This window comes from Rhinolophus sinicus, linkage group LG14, assembly GCF_036562045.2.
Source record: "Rhinolophus sinicus isolate RSC01 linkage group LG14, ASM3656204v1, whole genome shotgun sequence".
NCBI lineage: Eukaryota > Metazoa > Chordata > Mammalia > Chiroptera > Rhinolophidae > Rhinolophus > Rhinolophus sinicus.
This window is the reverse complement of record NC_133763.1, coordinates 4,550,852-4,578,202: the sequence shown is the minus strand read 5'-3', so window position 1 is coordinate 4,578,202 and position 27,351 is coordinate 4,550,852. Positions and strand designations below refer to the sequence as shown.

The 27,351-nt window shown below is 43.1% G+C and overlaps 1 long non-coding RNA gene across 2 annotated transcripts in view; it reads right to left on the bottom strand.

Annotated features, from left to right (window-relative positions):
- LOC109444232 (uncharacterized) overlaps positions 1–27,351 on the bottom strand; it is a 104,619-nt gene that overhangs the window by 19,802 nt on the left and 57,466 nt on the right. For both annotated transcript variants that reach the window (XR_012491912.1, XR_012491911.1), the window contains exon 8: positions 147–1,363. This is a non-coding gene — a long non-coding RNA (uncharacterized LOC109444232). The remainder of the gene's footprint in view (positions 1–146; positions 1,364–27,351) is intronic.

Sequence of the window (27,351 nt, the reverse complement as noted above, 5' to 3'; positions counted from 1 at the left end):
GTCCGAAAACACCAAAATGCGTAAGAATAAGGTACTAAGAGATCATCATCCTCTCCCCACCCCAACTCATGCCTTTCCTTATATGTTTCTGTCTCATTTAATGATATTTCCATCCACCCGACACTCAGGCTAGAAACCAGAGTTACCTTCCTTGACTCATCACAATCATCGATTCGGTGCCGCCTCTTTTCCTCAGAAATACCGCTGTTGGAGATGTTCGACTCCGTTTCAAAAGAAGCGTTGCTTGTCATTAGCAGTTAACGTGGGCTCTGGTTATCCTCACGTCATCCCTGGTTATCACCTCGTCCCTTATCCTTTAGTCGGCACAAGGAAGGCAACGGTGGCATCACTCATCTAGAAGTGAAAGGGCAGTCAGGGATGGGGTGAGATTTAGGAACGGGGCATGGGTGAGAGTTATCTACTGAACATACTACTCATTTTTTCAAAAAATAGTGGAAAAAAAGCCCCGCGTTATTCCAATCTCTCCCCCCCCCGCCCCCCCGTGGGTGATGCTGGAGCCCCGCGCAGACTGCTTTCTCCCTGACTCTGCGGGCATCCCCCAGCTCCTGCGTGCTTTGCTGGAACCCGTAAGTGAGAGAGGATGGTCCTTCAGCAATGGACTTGCCTGGCCCACGGGGAAAAACAGGAACTGCTCACAGCATCCATTTCCCCTAGGTGGTCAGCAGATGACAGCTGCCTGGGGTGGGAGTCTGAACCCAGCCGCTTGCCTTAAGGTGGGACAAACCTCGAGGTACAAGCGACACTCAGAGCTCCAGACAGGATCAGCCTTGAAACTGCTCCTTGCTTGACGTTTCTCACCTTTCCTTTTCCTGTTTCTCCCAATTCCTCACTAGTTTCTTCTGGGATCATTTCCTTTAAAAAAAAAGACTTATTCAAATCCTTGATTCAGGATCTGCTTCTGAGAGAACCCAACTTACACTTGCCCCTAAAACTCCTTCACCAGTGATCTCCCTAAAATGAGGCTCTGGCCATGTCACTCCCTTGCTAGAGCCTTCCGCAGCTGCCCGTCACCTGCTTGGTGCCTTCCTGTGGCGTCCATGGCTGGCCGTTATCGGCCTCTGCCCACCTTTCCAGCTTCAAGCCTCACCCAGCCCAGTTTCCTACTCTGTGGTGCATTCTGTTGAGCAGCTCTGGTCCCCATTCATCCGCTTGTCATCTGCTTGGTTCCTGGTGTCCCCATCATCCACGAAACTTGTAGCAGCCGCTCCTCCACAGATACCCCAGAGGGGTTAAGGTTCCTCTTTTGTATTCTTCTGATAACCTATGCAGTCACGTCCATTGTATTGACCATGTGATAGTACATTTCTCTTTTTGTTTGTCTCCACAACTGGACGGTGAGATCCTGAAAAGCAGGGCGCATGCCTTCATCATTTAAAAATCCCCACTGGCTGGGGCGGCTGGATGGCTCAGTTGGTTAGAGCACAAGCTGTCAACAACAGGTTGAGAGTTCAATTCCCGCATGGGATGGTGGGCTGCACCCCCTGCAACTAAAGATTGAAAACAGCGAAAAACGGCGACTGGACTTGGAGCTGAGCTGCGCCCTCCACAACTAGATTGAAGGACAATGACTAGGAGCTGATGGGCCCTGGAGAAACACACTGTTCCCCAATATTCCCCCCCCCCAAAAAAAAATGTTGGTGTTTTAAAAGAATAAAAAGTAAAATAAAATAAAATAAATAAATAAATATTCCCACTAGCCAGCACAGTGCCCCCCACAGAGAAGGCCAGATATCATTACGGGTTTTGAATGAATTCCCAAAGCCACCTACTTGTCATCTAGAGTAACTGGAGTTACGGAGGTAGTTATGGATAGTAGTATGTGCTGCCATTCTATCACAGGGACCTAGAAAGTCACTCTTAGAAGAATAAAGATGGCAAAGACAGTCAAAATATTTATGCTTTTGGCAGTCAAGGCATAAGCACAGGGGTTAAGGTGAATAGGCTGAGGGACTAGGGCTTCACCCTACCACACTGCATACCTTGGGCGTTTGGGTTCCAAATTCTTTTTACTCCATCTCGGATGATACAACGGGCTGGTTAGAGCTTTTATGTAGCCCTTGTTTTCTTGGTGGCTTTGTTTACAAAATATTTTTTTTTAACTCTGTGGTTTTTGTGGACGGCACAGGGCTGCTCCCTGACCTGCCTCCTGGAATAGGGACACGGCCTCCCGGCTGCACAGCAGCCACTCACCACCAGGCCTCATTCCTCAGCTGGGTTGGCGTAAGTGAAAATGCCACAGGAAAAACAACAGGGAGGGCTAAAATAAGCTCACTTGGTTTCATCCTGCCAGAAAGTATTTGTGAGAAGAATTCATCAAATGTGAAAATGTCAAAATTAGGAGAAGAAGAAATGCGCTTGCTACTTTTAAGGAGAAGTCACATCCCATAAGTTGGGAGACAGTGTTTGCAACGTTCAGAAACTCGCAAGCAGGGTTTGGGGCGGGAGGCTCAGGGTCACAGTGAGGTGAGAGGTCAGAGCAAACATGGTCCACAGATGCTCAGCTCTGCGAGGGGAGGCCTTTCCTTATCTGCATACAGCCCACATCTGGAAGGTGTGGAGCCAGGGCCCCACTGGGAGCACCCAGAGTCACGACGCGTGTCATTCCTGCCCTGTGTGGCCCGCCGGTCCTCACTGCGGTCCCCTCGCCTCCTCAGGGGCTGCCCCAGCAGTCATCCTTCTCTCTCTGCGTCACCAACTGCTGCTCTCTCCTGCGTCACTCCCACCGGCATCAAACTCGTTTTTCCTTCTTTCTCTCTCCAGTCCCTTCCTCGTCCCTTTTCCCTATGGCTCTATCCCATTACACGTCTCCCATGCTAACAAAAATCCTTAAAAGTTTTCTGTATTGCTGTCTCCAGATACTTTTCTCATACTTTCAGTTTGACCCGCTCCCAGGAGGCTTTGCCACCTTGGTCCGCCCAAACTGCTCTGTCAAGGTTACCATTTGGCCATCATTTTGCTAAACCCACGGTCAGCGCTTGGCCCTCAGTTTCCTTGCTCAATCAGCAGCATTTAGTACAGTTGTTCACACCCTCTTTAAAAATACGCCCCCAACCCCTGGCCTCCAGGCAAACGAAGACTCCTGGTTTTCCTTCCAGCTCACGGGTCAGTCTCTGTGCTTATCCCTCTTTATTCCCTTGGCTTCTTGACCCTGAAAGGCGACAGGCTCAGTGCCTGGACCTCTTCTCTGTTTGCTTCTACCCTTTTGGTGAGCGCATCCAGTCTTTAAAACCCATTTATATCCCAATGGCTTCTAAACTTATATTTCCAGTCTAGAATTCCACCCTGAACTCGAGGTTCATTTCTGCTTCCTCAGTCGCTCTACTTGGATGTGAACAATACAGCTCAGGCTTTAACCATGTCCCCAGACAAAGTCAAGGTCTTTCCCTGCAAACCAATGTCCATCAAGATTTTCCCCATCTCAGTGCTCTCTTCACAGCTGCTCAGCCCAGCATCCTGGACTCCCCTCTTTTACTCACCCCAAATACAACTGACAAGCAAAGCCTGTTGGCTCTGCCTTCAAGCTCTGGCCACGCCTCACCATTTCCACTGCTGCTGTTGTGGTCTGACTAAACCATCAGCACCTCTTTCATTATTGCAATAACCCACTAACTGGTCTCCCTGCCTCTACCTGTTGAAAAAATGACAGCAAAACCACTTTCCCATGCACCCACATTCTTCTTCCTTGCCTTGTATTTCTCTGTACCTTTTAACTTTATATATACAATTATACACGATTATATACAATTATATACAATTTATACCCAATTCAAAACACCCATGCTAAGTGTGCACGTCAGTGGCTTTGACAAATGTATACACAGGAACTACTAACGCAATGAAGACGCACTTTCTATCATGTCAGAAAGTTCCCTTTCCTCCCTTTCTTTGCAGTAAATTTATCTTCTCAATCCTGGCTCAAGGCAACAACTGATGTGCTTTTTAATGATGAGGGTGGGAGAAGAGAAAGAACAACGTGTTTCATGCTAACAGGGAAGATCCAGTAGAGAATAAAGATAGGTGACATAGATCACTATAGATTGTATTTACCTTTTCTAGGATTTCCTATAAATGGAATCATTAGAGAACGTACTCTTTGCGTCGTCTGCTGTCTTTTCTGCAGCATGATTTTTTTTTTTAGATTCTCCCATGTTATAGCCTGTACCAGTAGCTCATGCCCTTTTATTTCTCAATCGTCCATTTTAAGGACTAGCCACAACTTGTTTATTAATTCACCAGCTGGTAGCCGTTTGGGTTGTTTCCAAGTTGGGACTCTTATGCGTAAAGTTGAGTAAACACTAATAAAACATTGCAGGACAAAAATTTGCATGGATATATATTCATTGCTCTTGGGTCAATACCTAGACTTGCTGGGTCATATGGTAAGTGTGTATTTAACTTTATAAGAAACTGCCAAACTGTTTCCCAAAGTGATTGCACCATTTTCCATTCCTACCAGCAATGTGTGAGACTTCTGGTCCTTCTACATCTTTGGTAAAACTTGCTATTTTCAGTCTTTTTCATTTTAACTATTCTGGTAGGTGCACAGTGGTACCTTTCGTGGTTGTAAGCCATCCGTATGTCTTCTTTGGCAGAGTATCACTTCAAATCACTTGCCCAAGTTTTTAATTGGGATATTGTTTCTTACTGAGTTGTAAGAGTTTCCCATATATTCTGGACATGAGTCCTGTGTCACTTATGTGCACTATGTATATTTTTTTCCCAGTATACAGATTGCTTTTTCTTTTCTTAATGGTGTCTTCTGAAGAGAAGACATTTAAAACTTTTGATGAAGTCCAACATACCAACTTTTTCTTTTATTATTTGAGCGTTTTGTGTCTTAAGGAATCTTGCTTGCCTTGAAGTTGTGGAGATTTTTGTCTTATAATATACGAAGGTCTGACAATTAAGTTTGCGAACTTGTTGCAACGATGTTGTTAACCTTTTGTTGATATCAGAGGGATTATTCATTATGAATTTTTACCAACTGGACAAACAGTTAACCAAGCTTACTACTTGGGAGTGCTGAAAAGGTTGTGTGAAAGAATTAGCTGACCTGAACTTTTGGCCAACAATTCATGGTTCTTGCATCACGACAATGCACCAGCTCACACGGCTCTCTGTCTGTGAGGGAATTTTTGTTTGTTTTTAAAGATTCTGTTGGGGAAGGGGAACAGGACTTTATTGGGGAACAGTATGTACTTCCAGGCCCTTTTTCCAAGTCAAGTTGTTGTCATTTCAATCTTAGTTGCAGGGGGCGCAGCCCACCAACCCTTGGTGGGAGTCGAACCGGCAACCTTGTGGTTGAGAGGACGTGCTCCAAACAACTGAGCCATCCAGGAGCTCAGCGGCAGCTCAGCTCAAGGTGCGTGTTCAATCTTAGTTGCAGGGGTTGGAGCCCACCATCCCTTGTGGGATTCAAGGAATTAAACTGGCAACCTTGTGGTTAAGACCCCACTGGCCCATGTGGGAATGAACCGGCAGCCTTCGGAGTTAGGAGCACGGAGCTCTAACTGCCTGAGCCTCCGGGCCGGCCCCGTGAGGGAGTTTTTAGCCGGTAAACAAATAACTGTATTGGAACACCCTCCCTACTCACCTGATCTGGCCCGCAGTGACTTCTTTCTTTACCTAAAGATAAAGGAAATTTTGAAAGGAAGACGTTTTGATGACATTCAGGACATCAAGGGTAATACGATGATAGCTCTGATGGCCATTCCAGAAAAAGAGTTCCAAAATTGCTTTGAAGCGTGGACTAGTCGCTGGCGTCGGTGCATAGCTTCCCAAGGGGAGTCCTTCGAAGGTGACTGTAGTGATATTCAGCAGTGAGGTGTGTAGCACTTTTTCTAGGATGAGTTTGCAAACTTAATTGTCTGACCTCGTATATTTTGATTATTTGTCTACAATACAATACAGTACAATACAACACAATACAATACAACTAAGTGGTACAAAGTGCTAGAGAAACAGTTGAATATAACTTAACTGGATGTGTCTATACTTTCCATTACAGCTTAACTAGACTGTACTGTCTTAGTTTGCTGATGAGTTTTTATAGGGAGACAAGACAACACAGCGGTTAAGAAGAACAACAAGCAAAATAGACGAACCTGGAACTGAAACCTGAAGCCCATGTATAGTGGCTTTGATTGGGCAAGTCATTTCTCAGACCTATTTCCTCATAGGCAAAATGGAAACAGTGATGATTTTATCAGATAAGACATGCAAAGCCCTTGCCCCAACGCTCAGCACGTGGACATGGTTTTGTGAATTTTAGAGACCATCACCACTATTATTATTATTATTATTATTAAGGCAAATTTGATGGATCCAGTGCAAACTCAGCCCACAGGATATGGTAAATAGGATATACAAAAGAGTCAGAAGTTAAAAGTATTGCTATCAGTATTATTAAATTATCATGGGAGCATTTCAAAATAGTAATGAGCCACACATTTCAATGCTGGCAGCACGCTTTCCTAACAAAAATTTGGGGGTGTTTGTAATTTGTTAGAACCATATGTGTCAACAGATTCCTTCCAAACTTCTAAGAATAGAATAACCTCAAATTATTTTTACCACAAAAGGACCATCTAAAAAAAGCTGGTGCTGCTTCTGTTTCATAAAGTCAGGTCTAGAAGAGTTTTTGTAAGTTTAATGTATTTTGTAATGTAAATTGCTTGTTTGTTCTCATCTCATCTTTGACCACGGCCACCATTCATCAGTCACGTGCCAGCTCTTGGGACAGAATATTGATTTATATTTATAGAGGCTAGATTTCTTTTCCACTCCCCTTCTCTGATACACATGACTAATAGAAATTTAGTTCAGAGAGCGTTTGGACAACTTAGCAACCTAGCTACGTCTCCCACATTATTTATATGTTACTTATAATTAAGTTAGCCTGTCTCCTTTAGGGTCCTGGGCTAAATATTTAAAAAGCAGTCAGGGCTCAAACATTGGTCGCATTTAATAAAGAAATATTTTAAACCAGCCACTCAGAAAGGACGACTTTTTGGTTCTCTCTGATAATTACTAAGTCGTGTGCACACGTCTCATGATGTGTTCTGTGGTGACATTCCCGGAGGATGTAAACACAGTAAAACTGATTTGATGTCCACAGACTGTGATGACCGAGGGGCTTCTCTGTTAGTGTTGTGTTAAACCTGCACCGTGCGATTCTCCAGGAAGTGCCTCAGCTGTTACACTCTCACTGATCTAGCGCTTCAGTTCAAACCACACAAGACACATAGTTTGGTTTTGACTCCTTGCCCTATAGGTAAGCAGGAGTTAGCTAAATGTCTATTTGCTTCCTTACTCCTGAATTATATTCTATCTCCCTATGCTTGCTCAGGAAATACATTTTCCTTTGCACGGTGAGGAAAGCAGGTTCACGGCATAACAGAATTATCCTGCTTTCCCATCACTTGCCAAGTCACACGGATGGTGTCTGGGTGTCAGTGTGTGCTTTTCTTCTTCTGTTTCCCTGCTTCTTTCGGGTTTTGCAGGAGGCTGCTCCCAAGGGGACCCCACTGAGACACAGCTGCATCAAGTGGCACCCCCGGAGTTATGACCAGCAGGGCAAAGGATGAGGTGTCTTCTGGCCAGATGCTGTATTTCCAAAGCATGGGCCTGGTGGAGGAGGTGGCACTGGGGCCCCGCCAAGGTCTCATGTCCTGGGTGAATCACAGCTTACTCCCTTGGCTTTATTCTACAGCCCCCATGAATATCATACACCAATGCCTCTGAGAGGGCGATCATGTTAGGTAATCAATGTTACATACTTTTATGTCAATGGGTTCCTGATCATTTGTTGTGAACTCATGTCTATAGGAGATGAGATGCAGGAGGGAGGCAGAACCAAACAGAACAGAAGAGGAGGGCGACTGAAAGATAGGGAAGAAAAAGGGTGCCAATCCCCACATCTTCACCCTCCCGCGTTTTCCCGCGTGACTGTGGAAGTGGGATGCAGAGGCCTTCGTGGTGATCAGACAGACAGCCTAAAGCTGGTTCTCAGCCCCCACTGTAGGTTGCATCACCCTGGAAGTTTCAAAACCTGCCTGAGCCCAGTCCCCACCACTCATCTCCAGCCAGGCTGACTTCACTGGCGGGGCTGGAGTCCAGGAACGAGTACTGGACAAACTCTCCCAGGGTTTCTCAAACGCTGCCTGGGTCAAGAACCCCAGCCTATGAGAACATTCAGGAGTCCCCAACACTGGGGATCCCCACTTTGGTACCTCCTCTTTAGGAGCCTGGGGAAGTCCTCAGGGCTGTTCAGCAATGGGAGAAATCCCCACTTCTGTCTCGTGGGAAGAGGGGAAGGAGATGGTCTGTCATCACCCCTGGAAACTCCCCGGGGCCTTGCGACTCTCCACAGGGACACTGGCCATGGAAAGCCTTCCCAAAGGGGCGTGGCCTGCGGCTCATGCCCATTGCTGTGCATTCTTTCGGGACCAAATTCCTTTGGAAATATTTACAATTAACCTTTTCTCAAGTTAGATTTCAGACAAGCTGATACGGTTGTAACACGATTTTCCAGTTTGGCCTGGATTGAGACCTACTTCCCCAGCAGCAAGAAAAACCTATGGGGCTTTATGGCACATTTCTTAAGCACATCATAATGCAGCCATAGTTGTGGACAAAACATGTAGTAATAATCCAGTTTCAAATCAGATTAGCAATTCCAAGGGTCTAGAGAAGAACTGAAAGTTAAAATAAAAAAGGAACAAACCACACGGACCTCTTTTGAGATCTTGGTAAGCATGATACACAGGGAACAATTAGGAAACGATTCTGGCATAGTGAAAAATCATACCTGGTCTCGGTTTTGTCATCTGAAAAATGGAATTGCAAATACCTGTTTTTCCTGTCAAATATTTGTTTATGAAGATTAAATTAGACAATTTAGATGAATACACTTTAGAAACTGTAAATTACTCTTCAGAGGTGAAATATTGTTATACTGCAGTAGACATATAGTTTTCAACTTAGAATTAATTGCACTGAAAAGAAAATCACCTTATTTAGCCAGTTTCCATTATCAGGAAGTCACGAAGAGGAAAATGCCTACATTAGCTCATACATATGTCAATCAAGATTTGCTACAAAGATCTTGTACTGGTAAAGATTTTAAGGTGTTTTTTTTTTTTTTTTTTTTAACTTTTCAGAGGTGTTAGTCACTTTATCTAATTGTATCCTTATAGCTACTCAATAGAAAATAAACCCTGAACTTAAGAAATTTTCGACACATGAAGTGATTCATTTTTTTCTTGACCCAAACTATCCTACCTTCTGTAGCTCTCCAGGTTATTTTGAAACAATTCCAAAACTTTTTTTCCTTTCTTTTTGTTTAAACCATTGCATTCATAAGTATTTCAATATTTAAAACTCTTTTCCAGATAAATATACAACAGTATATTTATGTTAGATAAATATCTAACAACAGCAAATGCGGAAATTGGGCACGTTGGTAACTTGCCCAAGGTCAAGCAAGTTGGGCACGTTGGTAACTTGCCCAAGGTCGGCTTATTAGTAGAACTAGGACTTGAAATAAGCTCTTTAGATTATGTGAGAAAGAGATCACATGTGCGCGTGCATGTGTGTATACATATATACTCATTAAAACATGTCTCATGTCTCATGGGTAAATATGTTTTTAAAAAAACAATACCAAATACACATTGTTTGGGGTTCATTCTCATAGACTAGGGTATAAATAAGGTGTAGAAATGAATCATAAGAAAGTTACAAGAAGTGAATCATAAAGTTAGAGACCTAGATGAGACTTGATTATTTTCTCCAAAAACCCTCATTTTAAAGATGAGGAAATTGAGGTCCACGGAGTTTAAGATACTTTTTTTTTAAATATAGAAAAGCCTGCATTCACTATCTGGAATTTTATAAAGAGAATTAATTTGTTGGTGTTTTGCAGAGATGAGACCAAAGATTTCAATGGGTAAAAGAATTTTAGAATTTGCTTTAAAAGGGTTGAGAATTTAAATGCATTCTACAAAGATTTTTTTATTTTATATTTTCTCAATATTGTGTCACAGTATTGAGTATCACAGTATCACTAATGTTGGTGATTTTAAAGGTGAGAAAGTAATGACCACGGCTAAGTACTCAGATAAGTGAGACACATTTTGGAGCCAGTAAAGTAGAACAAAGATCTCCATGGAGCAACAGTTCTCGGCTGAACAAACAAGGCAAAATATAATTATATACAGAACACATCAGATCCCAAAGATTAGGTTGTAGGAGGGAAAAGTTTGTGTCTGGGGAAGAAACCAAACCCAATAGCGCTTAATTCCCTAGTTCCGCATGGAACCTATAAGCTATCGCTGCAGAATCACAGGCTCAGGGTCACGTAGGCTAGTATTATAAAGGCAAACAACAGCGAGAGTTGTGGTACCACGGCCAACAAGTCTGGTGGGGAACAAGGAGTCATCCATGTCACTGCTAATGGGGGTGCCACGCACCCGGGGAAGACGGAAGGGTCAGTGGGGATGGGGTAATGTGCTACCCACGTCCTCTCATTCAGCTGACTCCCCTTAGGTGGGTGGTGAGAGTTTAACTGTGAAGACCCCTGTATGTCATCAGAGTTCTCATCGTTAGAGAACTGGACATCCTCTGAAACTAGAGGAGAAAAATATTTTCAGGTCAGAAATGCACAGAAGACTTCTCAGGTCAGATGTCTGTTCTGTGTCTGGCCTCCATGTAACCATCGGGCATTCACTGTCAGATCAGGTCACAGCGGTTTTGTACGGCCTGAGAAGGACGGAGTGTTATATGTCAGCAGGTCACTGACCGTAACCAGTCTCTCTCCTCAGGGCACACAGCCTCATGCTATGGCTCCCTGTGGCTGGGCTTAAGCAGAAAACGCTATATCCACTTTAGAAAGAAAACAGAATGCAGATCATTTCCCTGAATTTGTAAGAAAGAAGTAATGTCCTCACCCGTTAGCAGGAAATGAGTTTCTTTTTTATTTCCTATGACAAGACGTGTTTCTTATTAGAACGACATCAATTTGGGTACCGTAGGCACCAACTCATATAAGACAATTATTTTTTCCTTTTATACATGGGTTTAAATATTGTTCTTTTCCTAATTTAATTTCTGCATTTAAAAAGTACTACAACAAAGTGCATCATCAACAAAGCTCCCACAACTCAGAAAAGCAAAGTGAAAGAACAAGAAAGAGCAATGAAAGAACAAGATTACTCTTCAGAGAATCACACTTACCATTTTGGCTTACGTGTTTGTTTTTTAATTTCTTGGGAGGGGCAACTAACCAGAACGAGGCAGGACCCAATCCTAATAGAGAACGGGAGCAGTTAGCAGATGCGCAGAAGGGAAATGAATAAGGGATCAAGTCTAAAGCTCAGTTACAAGAAGAGCCAGTAATCAAACGTGGACACCATGACGCTGGACCACTAAGGGTTGGTCTGGAGGCTAAGAAGTGTTGCATTTCTCAGATTAGGATAGGTTCTGGAAACTAGGGTCAGGTGGGGATTTAAGGGGTCCCATCTTTGGGGAAGGGGACGGCGACAGAGTTTAGGAAACAAGCTGGGTCAAACGAGTCTCTTCTCTACTACTACACCATGGGCATTTTTCCCCTTGAGCTTCTTTTAAGACCATCCTGCTCTCCCCTCACCCCAAGCAAATGCAGCCTGGTTGTCTGTGACTGAGAATCCGCCTTCCTCCAGAGGACCCTCCATTCTGCTGGCCGGTGGGTCTCCTTAAACTGCTACTCAACACTGTTGGTCCCTTCCTAGGAAATTAAAAATGGCTCCAATTGTCTACTTGGGTCACTTCCAGACTTCTCTCCCTGGCCTCCACAGTTCTCTGTTAATGCAGCACGAGCCGACTTATTCAGCTCTGGTTTTCACCCTCTCTCACTCCAGGCAGGCTGCTGTACTAATTGTTCTAAAAGGGCGCCATTCTCATTACTGTTGTCACTACTCTTGTCCTCAACATCACCGTCTCGCCTGGGACGTCCTACCTTCTCTTTATCTACTACTGCCAATCCTTCCAGACCTGGAGCTAGTCATGGCCCCTTTCCAGTCCGTGTCCCCAGATTACCCAAATCCACACTGATTTACGTTTGCTTAGTCCAACCACACCAGTCATAATTTACCATTCCTTACTTACTACCTTGTATTAGTCACCACTTTACTTTTGTCTGTTTCTTCTCAACATGACTGCGAGCTCACGGAAAATGAAACCTACAGTATATGCCATGGGCTGAATTATGTCCCCACTTACCCTGCTCCGATTCATGTTGAAATCCTAACCCTAACACCTCAGGATGTGACTGTATTTGGAGAGTCTTTAAAGAGATGATTAAGTTAAAATAAGGTAGGCCCTAATGCAATCTGACTGGTCTTTAGAAGAGGAGGAGGTTAGCACACAGGTAACACACAGACCAAGGGATGCTTGTGCAGAGACACAGAGAGAGGTGGCGGCCATTTGCAAGGTAAGGAGAGCGGACCCAGAACAAACCAAACCAGCCAACACCTTGATCTTGGACGTCTAGCCTCCAGAACTGTGAGAAATACATTTTTGTTGTTTAAGCCTCCCAGTTTGTGGTATTTTGTGATGGCAGTCCTGGCAAACTGATACAGTATATAAACAGGAAAGTTATATTTTCCTTCAAGTCTTACCCTCAGAATAAAACAAAATAAAAGTTTAGTATATTCTTTCAGTGCTTTCTAATATAAATGGGATATATATGTAATGTAATATTCATCTTGGACATTTCCCCATGAAATCCACGCAAATATACAACACCCTTTTTTATAGGCTCATAATCTTCCGTCAGCTTTACCCAATCCCTATTAGTTTGATCACAATGTTCCCTTGTCTTTAACCCTTTTTAACCACTTGTTTGCTTTGTGTTTGAGCTAGTATCAACACTGCACAAAGAACATATTTATTCTTGTACCTACATCTACGTGTTCTTGACAGATTCAGAAACGTGATTTAAAATGTTTTCTTCTGGTTAGGTAGTCACTGAAAACAATCACAGAAATAAACAAAATCTCAAAGAAAAATCACCCATAGGCTCAACATTCAGAGGTACCCCAGTCATGACATAGGGTTCGCTATCCTCCCAAATTCTCTGTGTACCTGTGTGATTTGAAAGGATCACTGTATATTCACATGTTTGTCAGTGGGACCAAATGGCCAAGAATCCTTTGTCCCATCGCATTGGATGATGTGACTATGAGCTCTCATTAAAACCAAAACAAAAACCAAAAAGCTTTTGCCTTGCAATATATATATGGGATTGAATGATTTAGAAAAGGCACATACAATTGTGAACGTTGCTTTGCTTGTTCCTTTAAAACCCTTGGAATTCAACTATTTTTCAGTAATGAAAATAGTGCTAGAGACCAACCCCACAAGGCTTTGGTGCAAAAGCAGAGGCAGCTCAGAGATGCCTGGGCCCCTCGCAGACCCCTTTGGAGAGAAGCCGGCTTTCCACTCACTTCCTCTGGGGAGGTGGGAGTGGGACCCTTCTGTCCTCGGGAGGAGGGAAAGGGCAATCCCGCAATTTCTAATCCTAAATTTCACCTTTCTCCTTCCCTCGGAAAGATGGTTTGGAATGAAATGGGCTCCAACTCCCATCGACAGTGCACACAGCACTTTGAAAGAGAGTAAAGGACAAATTGTAATTTGGGATAGGCAGCCCCATCTTCACCTATGAGCCATGCAGGAGACTTCTAGTTTATCGATACGTCTCATCCTCTGGAAAGTGAGGAATGTGGGCCCGGTGAGTTACAAAGTCCTTCCCAGCTGCAAGCGACAAATTCTAGGACTCCAGGTGGAATCCTCACCAACGTGAACAGCAGCATCACCCAGTGCCCTAGCACAAAGCAGGCTCTCGATAAACGTTTGCTGAGTTAAATTAAACGGGGACAAGAAAGACTTCGGCTAACTAGATTAATTACTTTGTAAAAAATTAAATTGAGACTCTGTATAGATGACTGAAAAAAGCCAATTCCACTGTGGCAGGATGTCTGGTAATTATTTTGCGCTTAATTAGTCTTCAGTTGATGATTGCCAAAATGTTGACTGGTCATAGAAATAGAGCCTCAACTGTACTGCAACCAAATTGAGGAAATAAATAGTAAAGTGTGAGTTCATTTTAACTGGACACCGAGTTCAAGTGCGGCAAATCAGGGAAGAATCCATGGCAGATATTCAAGAAGGATGGAAGGTACCTGGTGGACGAAAAGGAACTCACCTCACCTTCCTCATCATCAAATCAGTGAGTAGGAACTCCCCTCCTCCTTCCCACATACTTAGTCTGTTCTGCATGCTGACATTGACGCCTTCTAGTCCTCAAGACTGTCCACTTACCCAGGCTCTCCCTTTCTAAATACACTGGAGGTGGTCCTGGGGTAACCCACACACACCATGGAATTTGTCCCTGGTCACCATCACCTTAGCCGACATGGAAGAGAGCTGAAGGCCTTGGTGCTGATATCAGGAGTGAACCTGCTGGAAGCTTAGCCACATGGACACCCAGGCTGGTTAAAATTTCAGAATGATACTGTGGGGACAGAGCCAGCAGTGCAGTTTCCAGGCTCTCGGCCTCACATGGAAAGGTGTTGGCTCAGGTCGTAAATGGCCATCAACTGTGATTGGATGGCCATCAGTTGTGGCTGGTTGGCCGTCAGCTGTAACCAGGGAGCCACTGGCCACTAATATAACTGCTGTGGCTACGCCAGCAGAAAATGGGGGCTAGCAAGAAGATGGTGGCTGAGCTAGGAAGCGGCAGAGTGTGGCGGAGTGTGGATTGCAGATTCTGTGGCTCCTGCTTCCTACGTCTCCAACCCAGCCGCCAGTGAAACTATAGTGGTATGACTCCCCTATTTATGGCTCTGTGGGTGTTCCTTTTTGGCCTCGCCATATCCTGTGTTCTTATGTGGGGAGCGGGAGCAGAGACCCTGCATGCTACCCCGCATGACTCCCTGCATGACAGATACATTTCATACTCTCATGTTGTATCTTTAAAGAGAAAGTGTATTGAGAGGAAAAATTGAGAAGTCATGGGATTTGAAAAACTGATGTCTCCAAAAACTTGAACTCAATTATTTGAATTTTTTTTTTTTTTTTTAAATTTAAGTAAAATTGGAGAACGGTCTCAATGCTTCACGTTCCACCACCTGCCTGGTTTCACCCTACCTAACATGGTGTCTCTAACACCCACAGGACATGTGGCTTTAAGAACATGAACGCTAACCACTGTTAGTTAGCAGGTCAACTCTGAGCTTGAGACACATTTCATCTTACCAAGCGATTACGAGTGTGAGGTGGCCCCGGTGCACTTTATCCTTGTCCTGCATTACGTGGTCTGACGTCGGTCACTAAGACAATTCCTATGACCTGTATTTATTCCAACTCACAGGGAATTCCATTTACTCGCTTCCTATTATAATCCTTCAGGGTTTCCAGATTACGCCAAGTGGGTCACCTGAGTCCCTGGGCGCAATGTAGGGTCTTTGAGGTGCCTTCACACTGGGGCCTGTCTGCCCGTGGGGAGCCTTTTTGGAAAGCGCATTAACGCTCTAGGAGGCCCTTTGCAACCAAGTCATACCCTCACCAGACTGTCAGCTGTGTGTGAGTTCAGGAACTCTAGCCTCAGCCTCCTTGCCTGGCACATGTATCCATTTGATAAATGTTAGTTGAACACACAATGATATCCATAAGCAAGAATAATTAGCAAATTTGTCAAAGTCCACTTATTCTTTTCCTCTCCAGCTTGCATTAGTATATTCTGCTGCTAATAGGCGCGTTAGTGCTAGCGATGAAGGCTGTTTTTCCTAACGATAAATGAATACATATTATCTCTCCTTTGGGCTATTGTTTAGGATACTACCTGACTCATCTTGGGTTCAGTAAATTTTTATAGACTTAGCCAGTTTCTATATTACAAAGATCCATTCAGATGATATTAATTTTATTCTGCTGAGGACTCTCAGACTGAAATTGTATAGGAAAATAATTTTTAAGGGATAGCTAAAGTGCCTAGAAAAATGCCTGGCATTTTTAAAGTACTCAGTACCTATTAATTCTTTCCGTCACACATATTTGAAGAGAATAATGAGAACCCTGACTCTAAAGCTTGGTGGGAAATATAAAATTAATTTCAGGGGAGGACAAATGGCAAGAAGAAAAGGTCAGGATTATCTTTTGACCTAGCAAAGAGGTTTAAGTATCTCATCAGAATTTTAAAATGTTACCCTGCCCTTCTCATATTTCTTGGCATCAGAGTGAAAATGCATCTAAATTAAGGCTGCCAGATAAAATACGTAACATCTAGTTAAATTTGAATTTCAGATAAACAACACATCACTTGTTAGTATACCCCCTGTAATATTTGGGGACACCTTGCATTTTTATTTGCTAAATCTGTCAACCCTAATCTACTGGTAATGAGTTCTAGCAATCTGAAAAACAGTAGTAACTTTGGTGAGGCCTTTTTTTTTTTTTTTAAAGAATGTTTGATTGGCAGCCAACCAATTTCTTACAAGTGTGTAAGCTTATTTTTTCTTCATCCTAAACCTGTGGTCAATTTGCATAATGGCACTGTGATTTCCACCTTCCTTTAAAAAACGCTCTAGAATCAAAATGTCTATTTTGACTCTCCATGGTCACTAGAATATGGCTTGCAAAAAGGGAACAGTTGTTAGTCCTGGCTAAAAGCCAGACATTTGGTGTAAGAATGATCAGTTGCTGATTCTACTAGAAGTTTCAGTGGAAGCTTGTCAAGCAGGTTTTCCTCATTGGTTTGGCTCAAGTAACCAAGAGACCATTTACATCGCTGCTTATTTTCATTTGATAGCAAAGAGCCCCAAGAATTCACAGCACAGAAGACAAGCGCCAGGCTGGATAGGCAGTGTGGCCAGGGGACAGGGACCAGTTGTGACCTCACCAGGCAGCTCGGGGTCACAGAGCAGAGGAGCGGTAAGCCACGTTGGGATGCCAGTCTCTGCAGGGCACCGCCAGCAAAGGAAGGAAAAACAGAAGTTTATCTAAACGGTCTTTTTGTGGACATTTTATTTCTTTATTCTTCACCGCTCTCATGCAACCCCTATAAATCATCTCGTGCCTGAAATCTAAAATTCCAGAGAATTGGAAGGTGAGCAGCTGTGGGAGGCCAAGGCCTCTTGCCAAGATAAAACCCTAGGACATTCCGGGTCTTCAGCCAGCTCCCCAAAGCCCTTTCCTTTCTTCTCTGAGCCCTAGGGATTGGCCAGCCTGTTTCCTTCCCACTGCGACCACCTGTTCTTTCCAACTGCGTTTATCTCCTCTTGGTAGAGTGAGGGGCAGAAGACAGCTCCACAACTTCTGGCCTACCTTGTTCACGCCAGCTGACGGGTACTGACGGCTCACCGTGTGTCAGGCCCTCTGCTCTGCACTTATATCCTAACATGGTTTGACTTTTACTACCATCTTGTTGTCTCCCATCTAGGAACTGAAGTTCTTCGAGGTCAAAATACCGACCAAGACCGTTGGTCGTAAAGATGTGTTCTGAACACATTCAGTTACATTATCTCAGTTCAGTTCCTGAGACAAGCAACCTCCCTTGTCTAAGTGACACTGCCAGTAAAACCATCAGACACGGGCTTTCCCTGAGGCTGCTCCAAGGCTTCTTACAGGAAAATACAGAGTGGTGATAATGGTGGATCTTTGAGGCTGAATGAGGCTTTCTGAGGTGAGATGAAGAGACAGATAAGAACTCTGGTGAAGAAGTGGTTTTCAAACTTTGATGTGTGCAAGAATCATCCAGGGGACTTGTTAAAACACAAAAGAAAAGATTTAAGTGAGAGAGAGAGAGAGAGAGAGAGAGAGAGAGAGAGAGAGAGAGAGAGAGAACAAACCATAAAACTACTAAACATGGGTGAACCGCTATTCTTATATGGCCTTAAATTGACTTACACACACTAGGTACATTTAAAACAATGGGATGGTAGTAATTTTATCCTATTGAATTCTTTCCAGCTGCAATCATATAGCAAAACACTTTTTAAATAATATATGTGAAAGTCCCTAGAAAAATGCCTGACATTTTGCTAAGTATAACTCAAACTCCAGAAGGCATAAGAAGGAAGACGGATCATTTTGACTTCATAAAATAATTTTTAAAGTCTGCATGACATAAAAACAACAAAAAAGACAAAGAATAAATTTTGGTACAAATAAGCACAGTAAAAGCCATATATATTACGGTATGTCCATTCAGTGAAAAAATACACATTTGTGAGAAAGAATGGAGAAACTCCCTTGTACTAATACGAAAAGTTTCCAAGAAATATTAATAAATGAAATAAATGAATAGTGGGCAATGTGTGTAGCATGCTTCTGGGATTCCTTTGTGTAAAATGAGTGGGGAGGATAAGGATGGATAGATAGATAGATAAATAGATAGATAGATGAGCAAGAGAGACTGAAAAGATAAACAAACTAGTGGCAATAGTCATTTGTAATGAGGAATTGGGGAACTAGGAAGAGAGGGAACGGGTGGAAGAATTTTCACCATGTATCTTTGTAAATTTTTTGAGTTTTGAACGACATGAATATATTATTTATTCAAAAAATAAAATAATGAACATACCATCCAAACAACCTGCCACCCTAAAACTCTTTCACAGATGCCAGAGCCCCAGCTTTGGAGGTTCTGATTCAACGGGCATAGTTCAGAGACATTTTTTATAAGCTCCCCCAGTGAGCCTGCTGCAGGTGGTCTGATGAGGACCGCACCTTGAGAAGCATAGGTATGAAGGTTACAGACCTACTGGGAAGCGAAATTAGAGTCCAGAGGGGTCAAAGGAGAGGACAGAGGTGTCCCAAGAAGTTACTCTTGCAACTTCCCTTTTCTTCAGCTCTTTCTTGGGGACTTTTATCTGCCTGTCTAGACACCAGGACACAGTAAGTAACTTTGACCAGTTGCAGGAAGCCCCAGGTCACAGGAAGGGGAGAAAGAAGAAATTCCACGCTAAGTGAGAATGGAGGAAATAATTGCGGTGGTCACGTAGCCATCCAGATACCATTGGAGTTGACCGTATTGATGGATATTGAGGTTTACTGGCAATTTGATCCTTTTAAAATAATGTTTCACCACATTTGTAATCTTTCTTTTTCTATCATTTCAATCTAATCCTCCTATTCTTGCTCTTCACTGCTTTGTTTATAAAACCAGAGAACACACACACACAACCCTCCATCTATATAGACCAGTGCCTTCTCTTACAATACGATTTATCTATCATTCATTGTCAACTGTCACAGTTAAACTTTGATGTTTCCTTTCCTTAGTCAGAACTTGGCAATACTCATTGTGTGGAACTGGGGTGTGTGTGAGGTGGCAGCTGTGATGGCAAGAGTGCCACGGAGGTCAGAGGGCCTGTCCATCAGTGTGAAAGATTTCATTTCGCTGTTTTTTCCCTATTGTTTTTATCCAATCCACCTAGTCCTCCACCTCTTTCTTCCAAAAACATTAGACCTATGCTAGTTGCCGCGTACACACAGATATTTAGAAGACATGGTTCCAGTTATTAAACAGTTAAGTGGCGGAGTCACAAGTGAAACCCAGATGTGGCTCCCTGCAGTACCAGGAGGCAGGAATGCAAACAGGGAACTGGAAGGGAGGGCGGTCCGGGTTTGGAAGGCAGTGTGCCCTGGCTACGTGTGTGATAGTGATGGAGACGCAGAGGCCCAGTCAGTGTCGTCTGGAGGAGGCGAGGTCAGAAAGGCTTCTGAAGGGAAGCCTCGCTTCACCTTATTTAACCTATGACTTTAGCTAGAACTCAATCTAGTCTCCTTTCTTGAAGATGTGCAGAATCTTGCTTCCTCCCATGGATTCTCGGAGCTCCTTTCTGCTCTCACGGGCATACAAGCCATCCCAGTCCTCCTGACGTCCTGGTTCTTCCCTGTAGATTATCAGAGGCATAAGACCTGCTGACCGTCCAAGAACTGGCTTCTTCCAACACAACAAAAGCTTTCACAATCGTTCTTCTCACACCACTACAGGTAGCTTGTATTTTACAACCTGCCACAAGCCTGTGAGAAAACTGTTTTATAACGTAAGTAGGTTCTTAAAGGAAATGTTCTTTTAAAAAATATATATTTTTAAACATTCTAATATAGCTAAATAATTTTGAAAATTAGACGTTATTCCCAGAGATAGGAATGGGATCACAGAGGAATCTAACTACTAGATAATAAGGGTGATACTGGCATTAAGAAAATCTGTCGATTTAGCGTACAGTGTCTGAATTTAGTGTGGGGTAGCACACATATTTTTTCACCAGTTAGCTCTTAAAAATCAAACATCTTTAGAGGAGGAAAGAGAGAATAAACTCAGTTTCATTACCAACTTTCTTTATGCTTAGAGTGTTCATTCTGTATCTTATTTAATCCTCATAACAATCTTTTGGTGAAAATGATCTTTTTCTGCACTTTCTCTCTGACCCTGCAAACCACATACTCCCTCTCAGGACAATGTCTAGTTCATTATTTTAAAACAAAACGATACGAAGCAGCAGGTTGTTTTAATATGATTTAGGGAAGAGTGAAGTGGCAGATTCTCACTCTTTCATATGTTCTTTCTGGACTTAGCTACATACTAGCAAAATCACAGAAAAAGTATGGCTGTTGAGCCGTATAAAAAAATCTAGTAGGTGAGAATTCACCAGTGTCTTGGAATATGACATCAGGAAGACAGACACAGGTGGAGCGTTCTGGTGAGGGGGCGTTTGGTATGCACAGGCGAAGGAAGGTCTGAAAGAACGGAGAAAAAGTAAAATGCAGACTACAAATGATTCAGGACTGCTCTGGAGTGGCCTTGGCAAACTGACCCACAGGCTATTTATGTCTAATCACTCAGTTTTATATGGCCCATGAGCTAAAAATGGGTTTTACAACACTTATAAGTATTTGAAAAACCATCAAAACAAGAATATTTAGTGTCCATAAATAAAGTCTTGTTGGAAAACAGACACACCGGTTCTTTACGTATTATACCTGGCTGCTTTCATGCTACAACTGCAGAGTTGAGTATTTGACACAGAGGATGGATGAAGCGCCCTCACTGTTTCTCAGGGAGCAAGTTGTTTTGTACACGTCCCATGTTGTAAAAAGTGAGAAGAAGAAGAGAGATCTCCACTTGTAAGGACAGATTTTCCAAGCTCTGACTATAGTACCAGCAGTGTTTTCTAGCATCTCAATGCACGATCCGAAGGAGATTTCCATGATTCAAAATCAATTTAACTGCACAGTTAAGAAGTGTCCACCTAACTTTCAATTAAAAGTGAGTAATCTGTGATGTAATGACATGCCGAAAGGCAAATATTTAGAGAAGACTCTAATAGAATTCTGTAAGTGCCTTCTAAGCAATGAGTATGTTTAATTAAAATCATTTGCTCACAGACCAATAACAGTATTTGGCAGCGCCTATCTCTGTAAATAGACATTTCAAAGATAAAATCCATAAAATCTCATTACAGTTTAACATCAGAAAAAATACTGCCATCAATTTTGGTAGTAGAAAACACTAATATTATTGTAACTAATATTACAATGTATAATATACATTTATATGTATTACTCTGTTACATAAATATATTATATAGTGTAAAGTATATAATGTGTAGAATATAGAATACAATATAGAATATAACTGATATTATAATTAATATTAATATTAACACTAATACTGAGAATATTTTTGCAAACTTGAGTAGGCAGATTTCTGCGAAAGCACAAAAAAGTATTAAACATAAAAGAAAATTGAATAACTTTATCAAAAATTTACATTTGGAAAGTTTGCTCATCAAAAAATGAAAAGGCAACCAAGTAAAGAGGAGCAAAAGTCTTGTATCCGGAATATATAAAGAACGAAATCAATAACAAAAAGACAACCCAATAAGTAAATGGGCACGACATGAACAGGCACTTTCGAAAAGCAGATTACGAATGGCCAGTAAGCACACGACAAGGTGTGCATCGTTATTAGTCACCAGAGAAATGCAAAATAAAACCACAATGAGATTTCCATTCACACTATCAGAGTAACTAAAATTTAACAAACTGACCCCACCAAGTGCTAGCGAACACGTGGACTAACTGGAACTCTCCTATGTTGCTGATGGGCGTGCAAAATGGTACAAATGCTCTGAAAATCTATTTGGCAATTCCTTACAAAAGGAACCCAGAATTCCACTCCTAGGTGTTTGTTTATCCAAGGGAAATAAAAACAAACGTCCACCAAAAGACTTGCGCAAGAATACCCATAATAGCCAAAACATGGAAACAACTCAAATGTCCCTCAAAAAAAGAATAAATACACAAATGGTGATATATTTATACCACATGATACCCCTCAGTAATTAAAAAAAAGAAAGAACGATTGATGCACAGGAGAACGTGGACGCCAGGCCCAAAGGAGTACACGCCGTAGGATTCCACTGATGGGAAGTTCAGGAACAGGTCAAGCTCAGCTATGAGAGTGAGAGGAGGGCCTGTGAGTGGGCAGCGACTCGGAGCAGGCGCAAAGGAAACTTGTGGGGTGATGGAAAGTTCTACATCTTGACAGGGAGACGGGTTACACAGGTATATATACAGTTTTCAAAACTCATTGCATTGTATGCTTCAGTTTTGTGCATTTCATTATATGTAACTATTAGCTCAATTTTATAACTACAAAAAAAAAAAAATAAGAGTAGCAAAGATGAGACTGGAAAGAGGGGGCTTGTGCATGAAGAGCCTCATACACCAGGCTAAGACCGTCAGATTGGGCTCTGGAAGCAACGGGGAGCTCTCGCCGGGCAACGACTGACCAGCAACAAGTACAATAGTGCCGTGAGGTTTGCCTCTTCGGAAAGGTTACTGAGATGCCAAATGGGAACATTGTCTTCCCCAGTATTCCCTTTTCACGTCAGTATCATCAATGGAAATGGTAGGTCCATCGGCTGTTAAGCTTAGCATAGCCCACTAACGAGGCCCACGCTTTTCCTCTCTCCACCGCTACACCCCAAAGGATCCCTCGCATGTCTTGTCATTTGCTTTGTAGAAAACGAAAACGTACCATCCCTAGGTCAGAATCGTTTCCATAAACGTATCCTATAGGCGGATGTGGGACTCTGGCAAGACACCCCTGAATTGCATTTATTTACAGAACAGATTCTAGACTTCTGAATGCAAAGGCTCTGGCTTCAGAGACGCAGTTTGAGGGGAATAAAAACGAGCCAACCTGAACAATGGGAAGACTACAGAAGGGTGCAGCTGGGTGGTAAGCTCTGGCCTGAGCTTCCCATCCTGTGGCCGCTGGGTTCTCGCTGGCCTTGAGCTCTGGGCCTTTAACGATGCTGCCGGTTTCGGGGTTCACAGAGACTCTGGGAGGGTATGCCATTTTTGTTAGTACCAGCTCTTTCATTGATAGTTGCAGAGAATCTAAATGACGATTAAGATACGAGGGAGGCCAGGGGCCCCAAGCAGCTCACAGGGCACGGTTTGCTTAAACTGCCTTCCATAAACATGAACTCAAACTGTGTTTCTGGACTCACTGGTGTGCTTCTTCCAGAATTGCCTGGAACCCCCTCCCCATTACCTGGTCATCTTCTCCTCTGATAATTCTGCACGCCAAGCCCAGGAGGCCACTGGTCCTCCATGAAATAGCTGTTACTATGAAGTTAAGCAAAATTTCTGGTTAAAATGAAACTCTTACGTCTGCTCGCTCAGCTGTGTCACTTCAAAGAGAAAAACAAATAAAACCCAGCTTCCTGTCATCTCGCAGCATTAAAGGATGACAGACTACAGTTGCTTTCCATTTTGACTAGAAGCAAAACTACAGCTGAATAACGTAGATCAAGAAGCCAAACAAAGTGAAGTAACCTCTTCATCAGCAAAAGTCAACTAGTTAAAAACAGAGTGAAAACCGCCCACACTGACACCCATTCCCCTCCGATGAGGGTGAGAAAAAAAAACGAAAAGGAAGAGAAAGTCTTTTCTGAACACTCTAATTACAACCCAACACTGCACCTAGACTACTGAAACCTGCAACTGCTTTCCAGCTACTGACAAAGAATCAAAAAGAAACTACTGAAATAACGGAATTGTCCTCACTTACCATGGGAGTGTTTCCCTTTCTAAAGATGAATCTATTCTCCCGCCCCTGACTGAGGCCCTGATTGTGACAGGCCAGGGTGGCAATTTTTGGGTGCTCTGAGACAATCACCCCACCGTCTGAACCTTTTCTGTCCTGGCTTTGGGCAGGACTCGTTTGGCGGCCTCACTCATTCATTCATTCACCATGTAACATTCATTCATTATCTACTTTCTGTCCACAAACATTGTTAGAAGACCCCATAAAAACATCACATGTAATTTGATGAGTGTTGCTTTTTGATGATGCCAGCATATGATTAATTTACTTCGTGAAGCAATGGTATGTGCATTCTTTCACACGTTTCCAACCCTACCTCCCCCTCTTAGGGCAAGGGTAGCAGCTTTTCATAAGAGGCAACAATATTTTGGTCCCTGCTCTTTTAGATTAAAAAGTAGAGGGATGTCAAAAATAGTTTTGGAATACCTTGATGACAATTATATTAATTTGATCACCAAAGGTCATGGGTAAGTCACACCTTCTATCCTCAGCATCCACACCTACAGAAGGAAGAGTCTGGAACAATTAAGGGTTTTGCAAAGTGTGGTCTGTGGGCTCAGAATCACTTGGAGTGCTTTTTAAAAAATGTACATCCCTAGGCTCCACCCCAGAGCGACTGAATCAGAATGTCTGGGACTGAAGTCCCTAAATCCAAGGACAGTCTTACATGTTGTAAAGCTGACGGCCATTGAACTAACGATCTCCACGATCCCTTCCGGTTCTAAGGTCACGACCAGTGGTCTGTGTGGAACTGAGTGTGCACTGAGAGAATGAGAATTTTGACTGAGGTTGGGAGGATGTTGGGGTAGGGAGGGAATTCTGGAAAACAGAGAACTTTAGAAATTATACAACTGAGTGTACAGAGAAAAATTATATAGAAACAAGTGTGATATTTACCCCTCAAACGAGTAAAAACAGTACGATTTTGAGATGAACTACTTCTAGTATGTTTTGTAATGGAGAAGCCTACTAGGAATAACCATCTTAAAAATGTGCGGTTGATAAATTAAGCTATAATTAGAAAGAGTAAGAGAATAAATTCCAGATGCCTCTATTTCATGTAGCAGCAGTTACACTTAAGCAAGGGCTGTTCAACTTAAGTTGGAGATGACAAGTGTTTGCCACAGAATGGAATAAATATTTTTGGTAGAATGCTTTTAATCATCATTCTGGTGGTGGCTTATACTTCATTGGTGATAGAAAGAAAACAAACTGAAGAATCCTAGCATAACTGAGGAAACATAACATTTTGATTTATAGTTAACGGTGATCGTTTGGGAACTCTCATTTACTCAGCTGTTTTGAGAGAGCCGCTGAAATAAGAAGCATATTTCTGGGTCAGAAAAATCACAAAAAGGAAAACATTTAAAAGTCCAATAAATCCTCTCACTACGTGAACCAACCTTTCTAGGCTGGAGGTAGCCATACACACTCACTGGTTCTTGCATTCTCTCCCAGAAATGCAGTTAATTATTGAAGGAGCCACTAAATGGATTAGCCGGTGTCCTCAAAGCAGACGCAATGAATTCTTGCCATATCGACACTTTAGGCCAGGCCCCGTCTCTCTTCCTCTGACCTAAAAATTAATTTTGACAATACGTGGGCCCTTACAAGTTTCTGTGTGGTGCCTCTCTGGAGGGGTCTAATCTTATTACACTTGCAAACTTGTGAGTCTTCTAAAGCTCCAAGCGCATTCTGACAAATGGTAAAGTTTGTGTAATTATTGCCTACTGACAGTTCAGTGAGGACTGCGTCCTCTCCGGCGGTGTAACAACGATTAACTTGCAGAATGTGTTGTATGGTACTTCTGTAAAGAATGCTATGCAGCCCGACTCGTGTTGTTGTCCAGAAAAAACATGTGCGCGCCAGATGTCAACTGCTTTGTCCCATTGTCTGCGAAGAACACTGTCTGCTTGTAGCACCATTAAAAAAAAAAAAAAAAAAAAGAACATAGGTCTAATTTTTTAAATGTATCTTTAGACAACTCCCTGTCCCCTCCCCTCTGCGTGGGTCCTCCCATGTTTCTGTACGCTCTTCAATCCCCGCCCTCTCTGGTCAACAGCTATCCTCAACCACTTCGCTAGGGAAAAAAAAAAAAAAGCGAGACCATTAAGTATGAACTTTTAAAAAAATTTTTGTCTACCTTTCCTCTCTGCCTACATACTAATGTGCAGCCCAGTTCTCAGAATAATAGGCATTCGTCCCTCTCACTGGTTAAGAGCGTTGGAAATAACGTCTTTCAATTTTTTCCCCAAAATAATGCCATGCTCCTTGTAGAAAAATAAAAAAACCAGACAGCATACGTACTCAAGAAAGGTCTTGTGTCTTCTCACTCTACTCTGACGCTACTCAGTCCTACCTCCCTGTCTCCTTATTACTGGTCACTTACTGCTGCTGACACCTTCAGCCCAGAACCCCCTTCGGAGTCGCAGACCGACACACCCATCTCCTGCCTGCAGACTGTCCACACGTGATGTCCCACAGGCACCTCATTCACCATGTTCTTAACTGCAGTGTCTACCTGGTCTCCAAAATCTGTTCTTTTCATAGCTCTCTCTTCATTGCGGTCACGGTCGGAGTCGGCCCCATCCCTCCTGCTCGCCATCTCTTCATCTAACCGATTGTCTGGATCTGCTGACTTTACATAAATCATCTTGAACAGACTACTCCCAGCCCCCCATTTCCCCATCTCCTGCCCCCATCTTTATATCCTACCTGGATGACGGCACTGGCAGCGCACTTGTTCTTCCCGCATCCAGGCCAGCCCGCCCTGCAATCTATCCTCACTCCTCTCCCGGACACACAATTCCGTTCCCATCCGTCCCTCTCCTTCAGGTTCTCTGGATCCCCGTCCTACTTGACGGCCTTACGTCCTAATTCCTTGCAACAAAGCCCCTCCTGATCTGACCCCCTGTCGTCTCCTCCCATCACCGTTCCCACCACCCATCCCTTCACTCACATTGTAACTGAGCCCCAGGGCCAGGCCGATCGCCTCCTCACCTTGGGGCGCAACACCCCTTTCCTCCCTCAGCCCCTCCGTCACCTCTTCTGTTCTGCAGGTGAGCACACACTCAGCCTTCGGCTCTAAGTTCCTCGCTCCCGGGCATCCTGCCCTGACATCCAGGGGCACAGGTGAGAGCATCTTCTTCTGTGCTCCCACAATC